At 49.4% G+C, this 19846-nt stretch overlaps 1 protein-coding gene and 1 non-coding gene across 5 annotated transcripts in view; both read right to left on the reverse strand.

Moving 5' to 3' along the window:
• Positions 1-19846, reverse strand: part of LARGE1 (LARGE xylosyl- and glucuronyltransferase 1) — a 522085-nt gene that overhangs the window by 333429 nt on the left and 168810 nt on the right. The window lies entirely within an intron of this gene.
• On the reverse strand, positions 1871-2008 carry LOC118536594 (small nucleolar RNA SNORA76). Its single transcript, XR_004917770.2, has one exon. It is a non-coding gene; the product is annotated as a small nucleolar RNA SNORA76 (small nucleolar RNA).

Here is a 19846-nt window from a genome sequence, read left to right on the forward strand (position 1 = left end):
CAGGGGACTGCAGTTCCCAAGAGGAAACGCATTCCAGGCCGATGAGGCTGTGTGGAAATCAGGACAGAGGGCTTCTGCTTTGGAGGTCTCCACAGCGGGCAGCCTGGTTCCTGCCCTGGCCCCCGATTTCTGGGCATCCACCATCCTGTGCCTATGAAGTGCAGCCAGTGGTCCGCATGGTACGGATAGCAAGGCAAAGACAGTGCAGTCTCTGTTCCCAAGGACTACTGGGACGGGCAGACAAATACTGGACTGATCAGACAGTGCGGAAGGGCACAGGCTCAAGGTGCCAGGCAGGCAGGAGAAGCACATTACCAGATCAACAGGGCAGGAGATGGAGGAGGTCTTCTCAGAGAGAAGACCCGGGGACTGGGCTCTGGAGAGTAACTAGGGATCAGCGTCATAAAAGCAGCAGGAAAAGGTGTCCCAGGCAGCGAGAACACTAGGTACAGAAAGACCAGGGAACTGCACTGGGTTAAGCTAAATAATGATCCCCCAAAGATGCCCAAGGCTAATTCCGAGGCTGCCATGAATGTTACAGTATGAGGCCAAAGAGACTCTGCAGGTATGATTAAAGATTTTGAGACGGGGCGATTATCCTGGGTGATCTGGGCGGGCCCAACGCAATCACAAGATCTTTAAGACACATGCAGGAGCTATTGGCATCAGAGGACAAGTCATTTTGACACGGAGGCAGAGATTGGAGTGGTAACGCTTCACAGACGGAGGAACGGGTCACAAGCCAAGGAATGCAGGCAACCACTTGAAGCTGAGCAAAAGCAAAGAAAGGATTGTCCCCTCAAAGCCCCCCGAAGGAACCGGCCCTGTGACACCCTGACTTCAGCCCAAAGGGACGGATGTTGGACTTCTGACCTCCAGGAGTAGGAAAGAATGCCTCTGCGTTGTTTGAAACCGCGGAGTTCATGGTAATTCTTTATAGGAGCAATGCGAAATTAACACACATATGCCGTCTGAGGGGCATCTTCAGGAATGCTAGAGAAAAGTCACAAAAAAATGAAACTGAGGAAGGGGGCAGCCAGGGGCCAAACCATGAACGGATTTGTGCACCAGGCTGAGTTTCCATTTTATCCTCAATGTGGAGCTGCTGCTAAAGGATATTAAGCAGAGGGATGATATAATAAGATTGCCCGTGTGAAAGCACTGAAACGTCACATTTTTAGATCTTAAATCTCAGGAATTGCCACACGTCTAATTCTCCATTTTATTGACTCATTTCTTTTTACCGTGGACTGTAATGACATTATGAAAAGGAGGAATAACCCACTGGAATCTGGAACTCTGTCGCCAGCCCCCCAGTGCCACTCCACGGTTTTGGAAGAGGTACACCTGTACAGTAGGGCTGCACTCAGGTAGGAGCCTGCAGGTGCAGAAAGCTGGACAGCACGGGGGTTGAGAGTGTCCCCTCCAAAATCCTGGATGGAGGATTGCCCTACGCCTAAAAAAGATCCCATTCAGATGCTCCCTCCCCACCACCCCTGCGCCTGGCCTCCAGGAAGGGGAAAGGCAACCTAGGGTGTATTGAATGCTCACTCGGGGCCAAAAGCTTTGTGAACATTTCCTTCGCGGCTGAGTCTCCAGTGACTGAGTCCCACTCCCCGGGCACCACTGTCACAAGGCACAGGGCCCATCAGAAAATGCCAGGCAGAGGAGAAGAGGAGATACTCCATCTCCCCATGCGTCCCCCCTCCCCCAAATCTCCGCAAGTCTCTGCCTGCACACGGAAAGGCTTTAAATGTAAAATTCCAGCCAGCCTCCAGGCTCCGTGCCCTTCCCCCCTCACCCCGTGCGTGTATCACACCCTCCGCCCACGTCCACCTCTTCAGGGCCTCTGACAGCTGCGCCTTTTGCCCAATGTCACTCGCTGCCAAAGGGATTGCTTAGGTGGCCTCTAAGCAGCCCTGGATCTGAACAAGCTGGGTTTGCTCTGGCACCGCCACCAGCCCCCGGAGGCCATGGGCCAGGCCCTGCGGAGGTTCCACGGCAGTGCTTCGGCTGCCACCGAAGCAGGGGAGCCACCCCCCCACCCCGCAGAAGGGTGCTCGCTCCGCAGACAGCAGAACGTATTTCAAAAAACCCCTAGCCCTCTGCGGGCTTCAGTTACAACAGTGTTTCGCCGCGGGGACATCCCACAAATTCCAAGCCGCGCACTCTCTCCGCGGCCAGAGAGGGCGCTCTGGGTGGTGTTGAAACCCCCGCGGAGGGCGGCCCAGGGGTGGGGGGGCGGGGGAGGGCACGTGCGGGCGGAGTTTTCAATCCGGAGCTATTTTCGCAGGGCTGGGAACCGCTCTGACAGGCTCCACGCTTCCCTGCTCCCCCTTTTCTTTGAGGATCTATATTTGGGGACAGTACATTCCTAAGAATAGAATCACTGAGTTAAAGGGTAAAAGCACAATTTATAGTTCCTATGGCGAACTCGCTGCTTACTCTCCAGAAAGAGCGCTGTTGGCGTTGCCAGCAATTGGGCTCCAACAGCCACTGATTGAGCCGTGACTGCATCCCAGCGCGGAGCCGGCCGCCTCCCCTTCCGCGCTCCCGTTTCAACAGCCCACGGCCCTCCGTTCGCCCCATTGGGTTGACGAGAAGAGTGAGGTCGCGTCAAGTAAAGCAACCTGCCCCTACGCGCTATCACTATCTTGAGCTGTATTTGAGACAGGGCAGGGAGAAGATGCTAAGTCCCCGAATCCCCCCCGGTTCTGCTGCGTCTGCTGAATTATTCAGATCTCTGAGTTATCCCACCCGGCTACAACAGCTTTCACTTATTAAGATAACCACAGACCAGGGACGAGACTGCGTACTTCTCTGTTACGTAAACCAGCACATCCTCCCAAGTCCATGGTCAGCCAGCCAATCGAAATCTGAGCAAGGCATGGATCTGCCCAGTCTATAGATGAAAGCAATGAAGCCCCCGGAAGTGACTCCCCTCACCAGTTCCACAGATTATAAACCTATCCATCAATAAATGGATCTGAACAGAGAGGGCGGTCTCCGACACCGAAGCATTTCACTGCAAGGCTGGACTGCCCCAAACAGTTACCACCACCAGGTGGGTGGCAAGGAAGGCAGGAGGTTTCCAAAGTTGGTGGTGAGAAAAGTCAGCATTCCATTTCGGTTCATCTTCCCCGGCTGTGTAGTTTGACAAGTGCTGTGTTTATTTCAATGCCATCCAAGTAGCTGCATACAAATACATGTCCTTCTGAGGGCTGCTTCCCATTACACGAACAAGGAGCACAAGGATCAGCCCATGTCCCTGCACAGGCCTCCAGCCTACCCGTCTAGTGGTGCCTAAGAGGGGCCCTCTCATCAGAGCCTGGAAGAGAACAGGAAGGCCTCTCTCAGCGGTAGCCTGCGCAGTGCGGAGGGAGCAGAAAGGGCACAGTTCCTAGAAAGCAGAAGGAGCTCCCTTCTAAGGGCAAGAGCATCAGGATGGGAAAGAAGCCACAGGTTCAAGTCCTGGCTCTGCCAGTTAACTCCATGTGTGACCTGGGGCAAGTCAGTCTTGGCCTCGTGAAGACTCATAGATTATAAGACAAATAACTTGATGTAATTTCAGACTCTCCTCTGTAGGCAGCAGGCGAGACTCTAGTAAAAATTGACAGAATCGCTTTAAAGAAAGGAAAAGATTCAGCAAACCAAGACCAGATACCCGGGTCCCAGATCATTTGCACAACTAACCTACTATCTTAGAAGTCCTTTGCCTCAAAATACACAGACAGAAACCCATGGGTTGGCCCTTTTCTGCCCTAAGGCAGCGACCATCATAGGTTCTTTTAGATCCGACACCATCTCACATCTTAGTAATAACTGCAGGTCGAAAGCAGCCTGAAAAAGAAATCATTACCTCCATCATCAAGTAAGAATGCTATCATCTCAGGAGATCCAGAATTGACACAGAAGACCAATTCCAGCTGAAGAACCTTATGACTGATAAAGAAATGGGATGGAGACAAGGAAAAACCCACCCCAGCTTCCCTTCCTCACGGTCCTGCCACTAGAAGGATGGGTCTTTTTCCTTGTCATCCTGCCAGTTGCTAAAGGGAGCCCTCCCGGGATCACACCTGCCCTCTGGCACAGCAGCCTGACCATTTTGACCAGGCGTCCGTCACTGAAATACAGGGAATGCCCAAGTGAGTATGAAAAGCAGCCAAGCCACATATAACAAAATTCATAAAGTCAAGTTTGGCTTTGCCAGAGAGGCTCTTTTCATTGTAACTTAGAAAGTCTCCAGGTGTTAACAGCTGGAAATGGTTATAGGGCTCCTCTTGCTGGGGTTTATGGCTACATTTGCAGTACACAACCAAGATCTTCCAAGCACGCAAGACTCCAGGGACATATGCATCATTCCCCACTCCTTTCTCCAATTGCTCTGGCTTCCCAGCCAACCTTCCTCTTTGCTCCCAGTTCTTTGGAATCAACGGAACTTAAAAAAAAAAAAAAAAAAAAGGAAAAGAAAAGAAAAGAAAAAAGAATCAAGCTGCTTTGGGGGAAAAAAAAAAGGTGTCAATTTGTAAATTCCCTACTTGGCCCTGTCTACCTGCAAAGATACAGAAAAATCTAGAAGTAAAAGAAGAGGATTGTTGTTTCCCTTTTTAGTTTCCAGATGGAGCTGCCTCCCACAGGCTACCCACACTCCCAAGTGGTTGATGTCACTGTTGTGATTTTGGTAGTACCGTGCAGGCCCTGGGGCGAGTACCCCCATAAAAATCCACAAGAGTTAGCACATCTGAGAAAGCCAGAGATAGAAACAAGGGAACCAATGGGTGCCTGGCTCTGGCAATGTCCACAGAATCACCGAGCAGAGACCACCAGCAAACGGACGTTTGTGCACACAGGCCGACTGGCCCGGACCTCCGCAGTAGTGAGGCAGAGGCTCCTGAGCAGGCTGAGAATGATGCAGCCCCAGATACCGCCCCACGGGACCCTCGGAAAGAACCCCTTTGGCCATCTCCTGGGAATGAAAGTCTCAAAATTCATCAACCACGTGGTCTGGAGGAGGCCGGCACTGTGGTGTGACTGGCCTCCACACACAGAAGAAAAGTTGCTGACACCCAGCGGAGCTGCTATTTGAACAAGAATGTAATCAGCAGGACTGGGCACCAGGTACCGGGTCTACCTACCAAGAAGGTCGTGGAAGGTCGTGGTGGTGGTGGTGGGGGTGGTGGTGGAGGAGGAGATGTACAGGGAGACCTGGCTGGGGACTCCAACCGGAACTACTACTCGGTCTGGTCGGGATTCCCACCATGGGCCACATCCTATAAGCTGGACATTACACGCCTTCTTGACTCACAGTGCCTGTCCTCAGGGGACTGTCACTGCATTTGGTTACCAGTGCTGCCGTAAGAAAGCATTCCAGACCAGAGGGCTTCAACACAGAAATGTATGTCCTCACAGTTCTGGAAGCTGGGGTCCCAGATCAAGGTGTCAACAGGGTTGGTTTCTTTTCAGGTCCCTCTCCTGGCCTTGCAGAGGGCCCTCTTCCCCCTGTGTGTCTGCATCCTAATTGCCTCTGCTTGTAAGGACACCGGGAACGCTGGATTAGAGCCACCCACGTGATCTCATTTTACCTCAGTTGCCTCTTTAAAGACCTTATCTCAAAATACAGTCACAGTCTGAGGTACTGCGTACGAGGTCTTAAGCCAAAGCATTTTGAAAGTAACAAAATTCAACCCATAACAGTCATTACCATCTTTATACCACTGAGGAACAAGACACACCCAGAAGGTGAAGCAGCTCACCAGAGGGCCACAGGTCCAAACAGAGTGAGCACGGGACTCGTATCTAAGATCTAACTTTATCCCAAGTAGTCATTTGCATTAAGCAGGCCAAGACTGCTCAAGGATTAAAACGGTTGTGTTGTTGGCTGTTGAGCCAGTAACTGCCTATCATCATGACTCATTCTCCTCTATTCAGGGTTGTCTAGACACCATAGTTGAGCGGAGCTACCCATTCTCCATCGCAATGCACCAATTTTTAAAAAAACCTTCATTACAAGCCATTCAGCTGTGGGATCACAACTCTCCGTTGCCCCCATGTGATTGATGCCTGTTCTCCAAATTGGATTTCATGCTTCCTAAGAGTCTTTTGATGGTGCCTTGTGGAAAACCTTGCACATAGTGGTTTCCTGGTCAATATTCGCTGAATGCATGAATGTACGCGTGAATGGACGGAGTGATCAACGTAACCTCAAAAGACCCTTCCCGGTTTTAATTAAGTTCCATGATTTTGTTCTAGAACACACTGGGACAGCTGCTTGGCAGCGGAGGATTACATCAGACCCCAAACCATACCTTTCTTCTCTAAAGTGTATCTTCCTCCTACCCAGCCCGCAGATCAGGGCAGCAGAGCCCACGGAAACAATGCAGGGATAAGCTGCCTTTGAAAATAATGGCCTTGCATTTGCAACGACGTGGATGGAACTGCAGGGTATTATGCTGAGCGAAATAAGTCAAACAGAGAAAGACATGTATCATATGACCTCACTGATATGAGGAATTCTTAATCTCAGGAAACAAACTGAGGGTTGCTGGAGTGGGGGGTGGGGTGGGAGGGATGGGGTGACTGGGTGATGGACACTGGGGAGGGTATGTGTTCTGGTAAGCGCTGTGAATTGTGCAAGACTGTTGAATCTCAGATCTGCACCTCTGAAACAAATAATGCAATACATGTTAAGAAAGAAAAAAAGAAGAAGAAGAATGTAGCAGGAGGGGAAGAATGAAGGGGGGGAAATCGGAGGGGGAGAAGAACCATGAGAGACGATGGACTCTGAAAAACAAACTGAGGGTTCTAGAGGGGAGGGGGATGGGAGGATGGGTTAGCCTGGTGATGGGTATTGAGGAGGGCACGTTCTGCATGGAGCACTGGGTGTTATGCACAAACAATGAATCATGGAACACTATATCTAAAACTAATGATGTAAGGTATGGGGATTAACATAACAATAAAAAAATTAAAAAAAAAAAGAAAGAAAGAAAATAATGGCCTTGGTCCAGGTACAGAATGATGGAAAACCCCAAGACCAATTAAACTTTGCCCTTAGAATTAATCCCAACACTACTTTGATATACTTTCTTCTCTTGCCAAACACCTGCTAGGCGGAAAAAAAAGAAGGAAAACTTCACCATCAACATCTGACTCTACCGTCCCTGTTTCCTATCTGGAAAATGTCACTGTCATTCAACCAATGTCTATTGGAGTAGCTCTATAAGCAAAGAACTACCATGGGCAGTTTCCAAAGAAGCAGGAGACAACAGCTCATGACAGCAAGGTGTTTATAAGAATTCAAGAAGGTAAAAAACATACAAGAATACAGAGTAATGCAATACAAATTGTATTAATATGTGTTAAGCCTTTGGGGATTACCCAGGAACGAGTGTAAGGCTAGGATTTTAAAGAATAAAGGATTCTCAGAAGAAAAGAGACAGTAAATCAAAGCATCAAATGGGAGACTAAAACTGTAAGCCTTGACCTTGGCCCTACAAAATGGCTAGTTCTGGGTCTAATGGAGGACTATGGATATGAACCATCCAGGTATTGAGCAAGCTAGGAGGAACAGTAGCAAAAATTATAGGCCCAGGAGCTGTACCATGTGCAAGGAGTAATTTGACTCCAGAGAGCTTTAACCACTCTCATTACCCTATACAATAACCTTGTGGGGTGAAGAACAAGATGGCAGATGCTGGGGCACCTGGGGGGCTCAGTTGGTTAAGCATCTAACTCTTGATTTTTGGCTCAGGTCGTGATGAGGGTCATGGGATTAAGCCCTGCATTGGGCTCTGTGCTCAGTGGGGGGTCTGCTTGCCCCTCTCCCTCTGCTCCTCCCCCTACTCTCTAATAAATAAAAATAAAATCTTAGAAAAAAAAAAGATGGCAAATGCTAACTTGGTTGGAAAGCCAAGAAACCTGGATGCCAGGCCAACCAGTGGACGCGAGTGGCGCTGGACCAGTAAGGATGCCGCCTCAATTAGAGAAATGGCCCTTTCCTGAACATCCAAGCAGTCTTGCGGCAGGCAGGATCAGATGGGTCATGGGACCAGAGGCCCTCAAGAGGAGAACAGCACAAGAAGGGGACTGTTCACAGAGACTAGGGACCCGTGGCTATGAGCATGTTAGAATGACAGTCTAGCCACCGGGCAGCTAGATGAGCCACACACTCCACTCCATGGTCAACGGGAAATTACCAGGAAATCTCAGCTTGGCCCCAAGTGTGGTCAAGACACAGAAAGGGACAAGTAGAGAACGGGAGGAAACCAAGGGTGGTTAGAGCCACAGCAGTTGAGAGAGGAAGATGGAGAGGTAGGGTGAGGGTGTGTGTGTGTGTGTGTGTGTGTGTGTGTGTACACACACTGTGGGTATCACATCCTACTGAGGCCAGCAAGAAAAGCTACTAACATACTCAGTCTTTTTTAAAAAAACAAAGTAGAAGCAACAACAGGGGGGAAAAGAGCCAGTAACCTTGGCCCTTGCATTCCTCCACCAGCCTCCACCAAAGTCAAGTTTAAATTATGTTCCTGCGGCACCAACTCTACCAGCTCCAGGAATTTTGCCTTCTCACAGATGGTGTATCTTAAGTATCTATAGTGCCGATGACTGCTACTCATTCACAGCCACCAAAACTGCCTATCCCTATGGCTAATTTGTTTTGTTTGTCCTCAAAATCTCCCCTTTATGAACCTCTTCATCTGGAGAGCAAAATCACATCACTTGAGGGCTAAGATTTGCTAAGAAGCTCAAAGCTTCATTTCACATCTATTTTCTTATAATTAATCAGTTTTATTTAAAAAGGACGAGAGGGATAGATAGATCTACAGACCAGGGAAAATGGATACAGCTTGGAGAATGATTATATATAATAGTCCCAGAAGGTTTAGCTGCTCAGACGATCATTAAAGAAATGGATGAAGCTGGTTTTTAAAAAGGTTCCAGCTCCCCCTACCTCCCCTGAATCAGATAAAGAAAAATGAGAGGGCTATTTCCGCCTGCTTCTGGAACCACATTAAAATGTATCCCAAACAGTCCTTCACTGAGAGTCGCCCCACCTCTGCCGTGCCTCCAGGATATGAATGCAGGGCACCATCCCTGGCTGTTGGAAGCACATCAGTTACAGTTTGGGGTCCATTCATACTGTGGTTTTGGTGGTTTATTATTTTTTTTAAAGATTGATTTATTTGAGAGCGAGCAAGTGAGCATGTGCGTGAGGGAGGGGCAGAGGGAGAAGGAGAGAATCCTTTAAGCAGACTCCCTGCTGAGCGTGGAGCCAAGGACTCGGGGCTTGATCCCAGGACCCTGAGATCATGACCTGAGCCGGAACCAAGAGTCGGAAGCTTAACGGACTGAGCCACCCAGGCGCCCCGCTGGTGGATAATTTTTAAACACACCAGCCAGCGTATATGGCTGGAGACAGCAAACCAAGTTGACACTGTATTAATCCGATAGGTCCTTAATTATCTAGGTGATGGTTTTGTTTTAGGCCTTTTTTTTCCCCCCTCCGGGTATAAATTCCTTAAGTCATAAATAGTAAACTCATGGATCTGTTTACTCTTCCTCTGTGATATTCAGCATTTAAAAATGAACCCCCACCAGTTGGTGATGATGAACTGGATCACCTCACACGATGGTCTAGGCAACTGGGGGCGGGCTCCTGCCTTTCTACTAAGTTGGGTGGGACAGCTCAAAGTTCCTACTGTCAAGTCGCTGTGGTGCTGGACAGGCCAGAAATGAAGAAGTCGGCCTTGCCTGGAAACAAAGTGGCAGCCCCAGAGTCAGACAAAGCTGTTCAAATCTTGGCTTCTCTGCCCGTGCACCCTTGGGCATATACCCCTTCCCTCACCAAGCCTGTGGCCTCATCGGTGAACTGGGGAAAAGAATTATACCTACTTTATGAGATTAAATGATCAAGATCCAACTGAGACAGAGGACACCACACAATATACTGGAGGAGAAAAGCAGCAACTGCTTTGATCGTGTAAATGCTAAATTAAGAACTATAATGTAAATCTACCAAACCAATCCAAAAAAAGCCGGGGGGGGGGGGGTGGACAAAAGAAACTAGAAAAATAACCTACAAAGTCCAGGTAAAATGGATTGTGACATCATCTCCTATGGCTACCCATCGTGTGCTCACTCAGGCCTAGCACTGCCCCCCGGGAAATTCTCCAAGGACCAAACAACCACACACAGACCTCTGACCCATCCAAGCACACTCTGGCCTCCAGGACATCCTGAATTCCAACCTGAGCCGCCGCAGATTACGGGAGGACACGGGGTGGTTACCTCAGGTGTACGGAGTACAGGCCTCTGAAGATGCACAGAGGTGGGGGGGAGGGGGAGTCAGTCTCTCAGAAGCTCATTTCATCACCACCCCCTCTGACTCTGGGCTCAGCAGCCCTGCACTCAGACTGAGCAAGTCTGCAGGGGAACTGCTCCTTCCGAGTCACTCTGTCTGCCCTCCTCACCCCCCACCCCCAGCTTAGAAATCTGAACTCGGGCCTGACGGACCCCCCCAGGGCTCCTGGCTCCCTCCAGGCTGTCCTCTGGAACCCAAGTCACAGACAGTCTCCTCTCATCCTCAGAAGGCTTGTTGTTGGAAGGGCTTGTGTGCAAGTGTAGAGAGAAGGGGGTAAGGCAACAAAACAGAGAGGAAAGAGCCTGGGTGGGAAAGTGGAGACCCCAACTCACGCTTGGTTGGCTGGAATCCTTGGGCTTCCGTCCTTCATCATGTGTGTGAGAAGCTTGGGCAACAGAGAATCAGAAATAAAGCTGTTCCTCTGAAATCCTCACTTGGCACCACTAGACACTGAGGTCCGGAGAAAAGCAAGCAGTTGTAGGAGGTTAACTGGCCCACTTACTGGGTAGGTCATGATCCCCGGACTTTTCCCACATCTTAGCATCAGGGTGTGTGGGACATTTCACCACCAATGGGCCATCTTCTTTGAAGCCCACTGAGCCCTCCCACTGCTCCCTAGAGGTACAACAGCCCCCTGCCATCCTGCTGCTTTAAGCTGATGTTCCCACGGGCAGGTAGGTAACGCTGGGGTAACATCTGGGCATTAACCGGTCTCAAAGTGGTTTCCCCAGGCCAGCTGTGTTCACGACAGCCCTTTTTTCGAACTGCAAAGCGAACACTCTTCGATAGTTCCTCCGAGTTGAGAACGGTGGCTCACAAACTTCAGCGGGCAAAGCCACCTTGAGGGCTGGTTAAGAGCTAAGAACGCTGGGCCCCCGTCCTCCAGGGCACCTGCTGCAGCAGGTCCGGGGCAGAAATGGGGAAACCGTATTTCCAACAAGTGCCCAGTTCAGAAATTCTCTCTCCCGAGCTCCCCGATCCAGTGACAGGACACGTGGAAAGGATCACAAATCAGACCCCACCCCCGTCCGCAACTCCGGGGACATCGGACGAGGCAGCCTAAAGCTGCTACTCTTTCCAACATAGCTCAAATCGCTCATGTGATCACAGACAGATGTCACGGAGGAAAAGACCCACAAGGACATGCTGGGAATCCCAGCTGGCAGCGGATTCTCTTTCCCCTGCTCGGAAACCAACACGAAGAAATCTCTCTAAGGAGTTACAAACCATCCACAATTGAATTTTGAGTTAATTCTCCATCACTAACTACTAATTCCAATTTCATGTTTCCCTCTAGATAAATTGTTCCAACTCTGTGCACAATCTACACTCCACTCTCCACCTTCAACCCATACGCTTAAGCAGGATCACAACAGATAGCCCTCACTTTGGGAAACAAAGGCAAACCTTCCAATGTATCTCCATAAAGGCACTCCTATGTCCTAGGAGTTGCCAGATTCAGGACAGAAAAATACAGCACACCCAGTTAGAATTGAACTTCGGATGAACTAATCATGTGTTAGTAGGAGTATGCCCATGCAGTGCGTAAGCTGTGCTTATACTAAAAATTGTTAGATGTTTATCTGAAGTGCAAATTTAAGAGTCTTGTTTTTTATCTGGCACCCGTGCACTCATTCAAAAAGTATATATTGAGCCTCTACGGCATGTTACTTGCTACAAATATAAGACATAGAGGCAGGGGTGTGTGGTAAATGTTTAAAAACTGGCCGTCGGAGAGGGGATCATTTTTAGTGTTCGCCGACGCCTGAAGTTCCTGCAACCATCTTGCAAGTATGAGAAGATCAGAAGACCCGCAGAGATGTCCATTCAGAGGAGCAACATTATTGAGCCTCAGAACTGATAACAACCACCTCCCACCTCCAAGGTCTCGTATGGTAAGACAAACACACTCTTATTTAAGCCTCAACTGATTAGTTGGCTCTTCTATCACGAATACCCCAATGATTCCCAATTGACACCCAAGATACTCCTCTCAGCTATGTACATTACACTCTGCCTCCCCAAGGGAGACCAAAAGTTGCTTCTGTTTGCGAGTCCTGTTGGTGCGTTTCATCTTTCCTCCTTCCTTCCCTTTCCTCACCCACCCACCCCTCACAGTATGACATTTATCCCATTATTCCACCGAGACATCCAATGGTGCGATGTTCTAGATCTGTGGGGACATATCCCAATTAGTGCCTCCAACTGACGATGAGTCAATCACCAATATTTTCTCCCAAGGGCCTCTTCTGGAAGAGTATTCTGTAAACCTGCTCTCGGCTGCTCCCGCAGAGGACGGCTTGCTTGCTGCCAGCATCGCTAAGGCCCTGGCCATTCTAGGGAACCAGTTCTTCCAACCTACTCAATACTTCCTGGGGGTCCATGCACAACCCTGCAGAAATCCAAAAACACCACAGAGGAGCCCCTGAGGACCAATAAACCCATTTCAGGACCCTCAAGTACTGTACTGGGACACGAGTACTGTTAGCCACAGTTAGGTGCGAAGGCTGGGGACCCAACAGACCCTTCTTTTGTGAACAATCCCGAGCTCGAATGACTCTGCTTAAGAAACCAACTGGAACTGACCTCTCTCGCTGGTGCAACAAATGAAAAGGGAAACTTAGTGCACGAAGGATGAAGATTACGAAAACCATACATGGAACCCACTTGACTGACCATGTCCTGAAATTTCATTTCAAACACATTCCTCCAAAGTCAGGCTGTCCCAAAGAGCCAGGCTGCCCATCCCTATTCCCAAGCCCTCTGGTGCCATGCATCCCCGCTCCATTCACCATTAATTCCCACCTTAGGGAGATCCTTTTAACAGTCATTCTGCTTTCATTGCTCATCTCAGCTCTAAAGCTTTTCTCTTTCTAATCTCTAGGTTCCTGTAATACTTTGTGAGATAAGCCGTTCAGAGAAGCTCACAATCCTGCAGTGTTGACAACCTTTTCTGTTTCATTACTTGCCCTTCAACCAAGCCAAAATGTGCTATTTATTTATCATCTGCTCATGGTCCCATATTAGCACTATGACGTCCCCAGAGACCAAATGTCCAAGGTTGTCAATACCTTGAGGTATTGCTCCAAGAAGCCGACCAAAGCAGAGACCCACTCTCCTGCTCAGAAGACTCTTGGCTAAGTGGGGTCCATCAGAACTACAGCTGGCTCACCAAAAGACAACACTATACAGAGGCAGACCAGATGCTGGGGTGAAATCTAAGACAGTGACCAATTTATGAGGGGAATAGGGCTGGACAAATTGGAAGGCACAGAATGAGGCTAAGAAAATAAACAGACAGGATGCTTTTTAGAGGAAATCTGTTCACACTGAGGATAATTAATTAATGTGTTGACTGGACTCCCAGAGGCAATCACTGAAGCTGAAGCCATGATTATTTTTAATAGACCTGGGCTCTCATTGGGTGGAAACAACATGAGCCAACAAAGAGCTGGCTGGCCACGTGGCCGCATGACTGAACTCTTTCCATCCTGATCCACTATTATTTTAATGAGAGTGAAGTGGCCCTCCCACCCCCAACTCTAATTCAGTATCATTTTTGGCTTCTACTCAGCCTGGGATGGCACCATTTAGAGGGAACCACCTTATTTCCGGATGTCTAGACAGGTATGTCACTGTCTGTGTGTCCCAGTCTGACTCTGTCCTCCCCCCGTACGGATTACAAGGGCCAGAGATTCCTGATCCAAGATGGCCGCTGGGGGCTTCAACCAGCAATGCTGAGCCACTCAGTTATTCTCATGGAAATTTTTAAAAAAGATTTTATTGATTTATTTATCTGACAGAGAGAAAGAAAGCACAAGCTGAGAGAGCAGCAGCAGAGGGAGAGGGAGAAGCAGACTCCCCGCTGAGCAGAGAGCCCGATGCAGGACTCGATCCCAGGACTCTGGGATCATGACCCAAGCTGAAGTGTTTGACTGAGCCACCCAGGCATCCCTTTCATGGAAATTTTGAATAAGGCATACAAAGAGAAGTGATCCTTGGTGGCAGGTGCCTAAGCTGACAGGTCACAAGGAGTTGGGATTGGAAGGCCATACTACTTTGTACAAAAAAGAGAGAAGACAATGCATGAGAGAAAGAGAAGAACACAGGTGATGAATAAGGAGAAGCAGAAAAGGAGAGTGTATGGGGTGGGAGCGTGAGAGAAAGAAAGCAAGAAAGTCAGAGGGCAAAGATGGAGAAACGAAGAGGAGACCCAGAACTAGATGGATCTAGAACTTCCTACATCTTGGAAGTAAAAGCCTTGATTCCTAAATTTTTAGGTAAAAACTGAGCTGTATTTCCCACTCCTAGGTTTCCCTGGGCATGTACCTCTGTCTCCTAGATAATACCACCTTTCCCTTTTCAAACTGGAGCAGATCTGTAGGTCTTGCAACTGAAATATGTAGGATTAGGACTTCCATCAACATGAAACAAAGGTCCTTTGTTTCTTCTTGAGCTAACTACAAAGGTCCTTCTAAGGTCAAAACATGCCTTCATTCAGCAAACCTATTCTATGCCTTTGACCTTGTACTTAGTATTGGCTTGGAGAAATGAATCAAAACACAGCTGGTACCCACCCACTGAGTGCAGAAAACAGAAGGGAGATTTCCCAGCACACACAATTATGATACCCTCTGATAAGCGTTATTTATAACCAATGTTAGCAAGGAGGCATGTGAAAACACAGAGCCTCTGCCAGGCAGGGGACAGGTGGGTGCCGGTCAAGAAAGTCATCCTAGAAGAAGCAATATCTGAACAAAATCCCAACACCACCCAAGAACCAGCAAGGTGAAGAGAGAGGAAGAGGCCGCCTGTGATATGCTGGCTGGCTCCTGGGAGAATTTGTGCCCCAGAAATGGGCACATACTGCATATCAGGGCTTTTTTCATTCTTTTCCAAGAGTCGGTATACCAGTGCACACCTGGAGGTCCAAAGCCCAGAGGCTGGAGAAGGTGGTTTGTGGTTAAACAAGATTGAAATGTATAGATGGTCAGAGAAAGAACTGGCTAGAGAGAAGGCTGCTAGGTGAACGGAAGTCACACCAAACATCCTTGTTGCTTGTTGAGAAATTGAGACTATCCTAAGCCATGGGAGAGGTTGAAATAAGAGACTGAAATGGTTGGCTGGAATGATCTGGCTGCACAGAAAAAGATTCTTGCTAATAAAAGCCAGCGGCCACTGAAAGCAGAAGGCTGATGGAAGAACAGCCTGGTCCTCTGGGAACGCCATCCCCATGCAGAGCACTACCGCCTACCCAAGCAGGGCAATTCCTGGGTCCTTAGTGCCCACGGGATTCCTGGGGGACCGTATGCAAAGCAGAAAGCAGATCTTAATAAAACAAAAAACAGAGGCAGGAGGGAGTAGGATCCAGCAGCAGTGTAACTGGGCTTTACCATTTACAACCCTCGTATGATTAAGTACGATTATCTACATAAAAGGACTTCAGAAGCAGGTGTTGTGTAGGAGAAAAACTGAACTTGAAGTCACGAGGTTTGGATCAAAATCTTGGCTCTCCAGCTGTGTGACCTTGGGCAAGTTCCTTAACTGCAGCAAAACATTTATTCCTTCTGCACTGCAACGGTCTCGTTCGTAGAATGTGGACAAAAATACCTGCTCTCTCGGGTTTATTATGAAGACTAAGTCCTAGGACTCTGAAATTCCCTACTTAACTTAAAAGTCTGGACGAACTGGGGCAAAGAACAAGAAAGGACACCGAGCCGTGAGCATGAAGAGGAAATGCGGTCATGAACGTTTGCACGGAGGGTCTTCAGGCAATGTCTCTGAAGTCCACTCGAGGCTCCTGAATGAAGAACGGTATAGACATCGGACAGATGGAGAACTAGAGCAGGCACAGAACAAACGTGCGTGGTGCTCCTTTGAAGCTTACTGGTCGGTGCGGGGGAATGGTGTCAAGTGTAAGTGACACCTGCGAACAAACTTCTCTTCTCACAGAAGCTCTGGACCTCACACCCCGAACTGATCTGGTCTGAGAGCTATCCTCCCTGACGCGAAGTGGGAACACGAAAGTCTTGTGTGCAGCCCTGACACACCGTTGCCATTTCTTTAGCTTTGTCTTTGTCCACATAAGGTTTTATACACAGCCGCAGAGGTACAACAGAGAGCCCGGATAAGAAATTACGTTGTCAATTCTAAGTCACTCTAAAGATGCTAATGACAACCGTGGATGATGAAAATAACGAAGACACCAAATGTGACCCAGACAACTTTAAAAGTGCTTCGACAACATGAAAATGTATTGAGACCTACGATGTGCGTGTCACGAAGCCAGACATCATGGGACTCACCATTCATTCCTGCCCTTGGAGCTGACTGGACAGACAAAAGCCCATGAGAAGAGTCCGAGCAGAAGGCCCGCTACCGTGGAGGGATGGAGGACGGCAATAATGAGGGGAAAAGACTTCTGACAAGACAGAGCAGGGAACAGTACTTGGAGAGGAAACAGTTGTGGGTGGGACCTACAGAAAGGACAGGGGGAGGCAGGGGAGGGAGGAGGCGGGCTTTGCGTGAGGACCAGCATGCAGACAGACGAGGGATGCACACATCTAAGAACCAAGTCCGCTGGCTGCTACAGGGGTGTGCTGAGGGTTGGGGTCATAGTGGGAGCTGAGGTTGGTGGCTGTGCACAGACTGCTTCGGGGGAGCAGGAAAGGGAAATCAGAGCAAGATCCTGGAAGGCAGAGATGAGAAGCTCATGACCTCTGGCCTGACTCTCTCGTTCTGCCAATAAGGAGCCACAGAAGGCTTTCTAGAGGGGGTGGTACAGCCTTTGAGGAAGAGTCCTCTGGAATCTCTAGGAAGGACTAGGGGAACAACAGGAGGCAGAAGGCAAGGTAGGAGAGGTCAGATACGTGCTAAGGAAGGCTTTTTCTAACAAGACCGCCATTAGAGGCAAAGACAAGAAAGAAAAGTCTCACGTTGAAAAGAACTTGATAAAGCTCTAGTAAAAGGCAAGTGTGTTAATCTCCAGGCTGATGGGAGAGCAAGCCCAGAGCTCATGGTGAAAGACACACAACCTCCAAGGTCCAGGGACAAAGGGAGACATGCCATCTCTGGATGCCTCACGTGTAAGAACTTCAGGACATGGGTAACATGTCGAGAAGTTCTGGAGACTACCACCCCCGTGCTATCTTTCTTCTACTACCAGCCAGTTCTTTTCTGCAGACAGTCTTGCAAATCCTACTATGTGTGACGCTCTGTAAGGTACGGAAGTGGAAACAAGGATGAAAAAGGCAGTTGCTGATTCTCAGGATCCTAGACACAGAAACAGCTGTGATACCAGGTAGATTTGGGTGAAGCACATATGAGGCTGAAACAAGCAATCATGGTAAAAGGAGAAGGAGGTATAGAACTCGGAGAACACCACCACTGAAAACCACTGGAAGATGATCTCTGTGCTGGACAGAAGAAAAAGTCCGGTCTTCTGGGACCCCACCATCCGTACAGCCATTGTGGGCCCCCTTTCTCACCCACTCCCCATGAGTGTCTTCACGCACACAGCTCCCAGTGCCAACCTTCAGCTGGAGCAGGGCCTGGCCCCAGCCACCAGCGCAAATGGGATTCATCATGGAGCCCAGCCCTTGGTGGCAGCCAACACAAGAAGAGAATGAGGGGGTCTGGAAGTCCCAGAAGGAAAAAGGTGGGGCCAGCGTGGGCCAAACCAGTTCCCTGCTTCAAGAACGGAAGGATGTGGACACGTCAGCTGGAGAGGGGAGTGTGGACCAGGAATTACCACCAGAACAGTGTGTGGGGGCAGGGGGAGGGGAGCGGGGGAGACAGGCAGCAGGGTGGAAGTATGCAAGGAAACATAGGCTGGGAGCAGGGAGCAAGTGGGCCACACAGCATGCCGGAGTGGCAGGTGGGCTGGCGCATGACGCTGCATGGAAGACCACAGATACAGGGGCGACAGTGATAATGCACATTAAAATTTTGCATGCATTTAAGGGCGGGATGCCAAGGGGGAGTGTGGGGGCGGGTAAGGGCCACAGAGGGAGCAGGGAGTCCCAGGACACAGAGGCTGACAACGCTGTGGGTCAGACGTGTGAATCCAGAGCTGTCAGCTGGAGTTCTCCAAGGGTCACACCCTGCATACCCCATCCGTATGTCCACGTACGCTCATAACCAACAGAGAATCCTCCCAAGATGCAGAAGGGAAGGGTTGACAAGGTAGATCAAACACCACGCAGAGCTTGAAGATGATACTGACTACAAGTACCCAGGTCATGGTCCCGGAGGTACAAAGGTTCTGCACATTCCTGGCAAATTTGAACTAACATGAGTCATCTTTAAAAGTCTCCTTCCTCAACAGGGAATCCATCCATCCATTCATCCATTTATTATTGAGTGCCCAAGACACTCTTCTGGACACTGAATAAGATCTACAAATAGCCTGCCCTCAGGAGTTAACACTCTAGTGGGAGAACACAGATAACCAACAGCCTCAACCACAAAATACACTAGATGTGTTGGGCGGTGATCAGAGTTGTGAAGAAAATAAAATGAGATGTGCAGGGAGGGGGGAGGAGGGCTGCTTCATAAAGGGCCCTGAGGGAAAGCTTCTCTTACAAGATGAAGTGTGAACAAAGACCTGCTGGGAGTGAAGGAGTGAGCTATGACAGATGGGGAGTGAGAGTATTCCCAGAGGGGCCAGAGCGGTGGTCTCAGCAAGGAGAGCAGCTGTGTGTATATGGGGGGGGGGGTGCAGGGCAGGGAGTAGAATGAGCTGAAGGGGCGAGGAGGTGGACAGAAGGGGAGGAGGGAGGAGCAGCTCAGGAAGACCCTGGAAGGTCAACAGTCAGGTATGAGAGAGAGCACTGAGCCGTGGCACCATGCAACGTGGCCACGTGTTTGGGGGCCTCTGCTGCCCCTGTGGGGCAAGTGCAAGGGAGTGGTGGGGGTGATCTGCCCAGCAGATTCTGGCGGGCTTTTGAACACACAGAAGAGAAGCAACAACGCAACCGTGTCTGTCATCTCCAAGGGCCACCTGCTTGAAGGGACAGTCTCTCCCAGACCAGGGTTCACAGGAACCAGGGGACCAACCAACGGCATCATCCCTTCTCCCCACTGCCCTGTTCGCTGGGAATCCAACAGGGAGGACTGTCAACCCAGGAGGAAGGCCTGACAGTGGGCAGAACTGCTCTCAGTCCACCTTGACTTTGTCCCTCTGCTATATGGAGGTCGGAATGAAATGTTCACAGCCATCCTGGAAGCCCATGCTCAGGTGGGGGATTCTCGAAGGCCATCATAATCTCCTAGAAGGCAAGAACAGGTTTGCCTTCCTCATTGGTCTCTCAGAACTCAGTGTAATGCAATGTACACAGTAAATGCTACATAAATGCTTGCTGGATAAATCCTACAACTGCATGATCACCAAGAATGATGAGGTTTTTAATAATACCTCATGATGTCTTCTTACTCTGTGCCACTAGTTCTCAGCTTAGGGTGATCTTGCCGCCCAGGGGCCAGGTG

The sequence above is a fragment of the Halichoerus grypus genome, chromosome 6 (assembly GCF_964656455.1).
Source record: "Halichoerus grypus chromosome 6, mHalGry1.hap1.1, whole genome shotgun sequence".
Lineage (NCBI taxonomy): Eukaryota > Metazoa > Chordata > Mammalia > Carnivora > Phocidae > Halichoerus > Halichoerus grypus.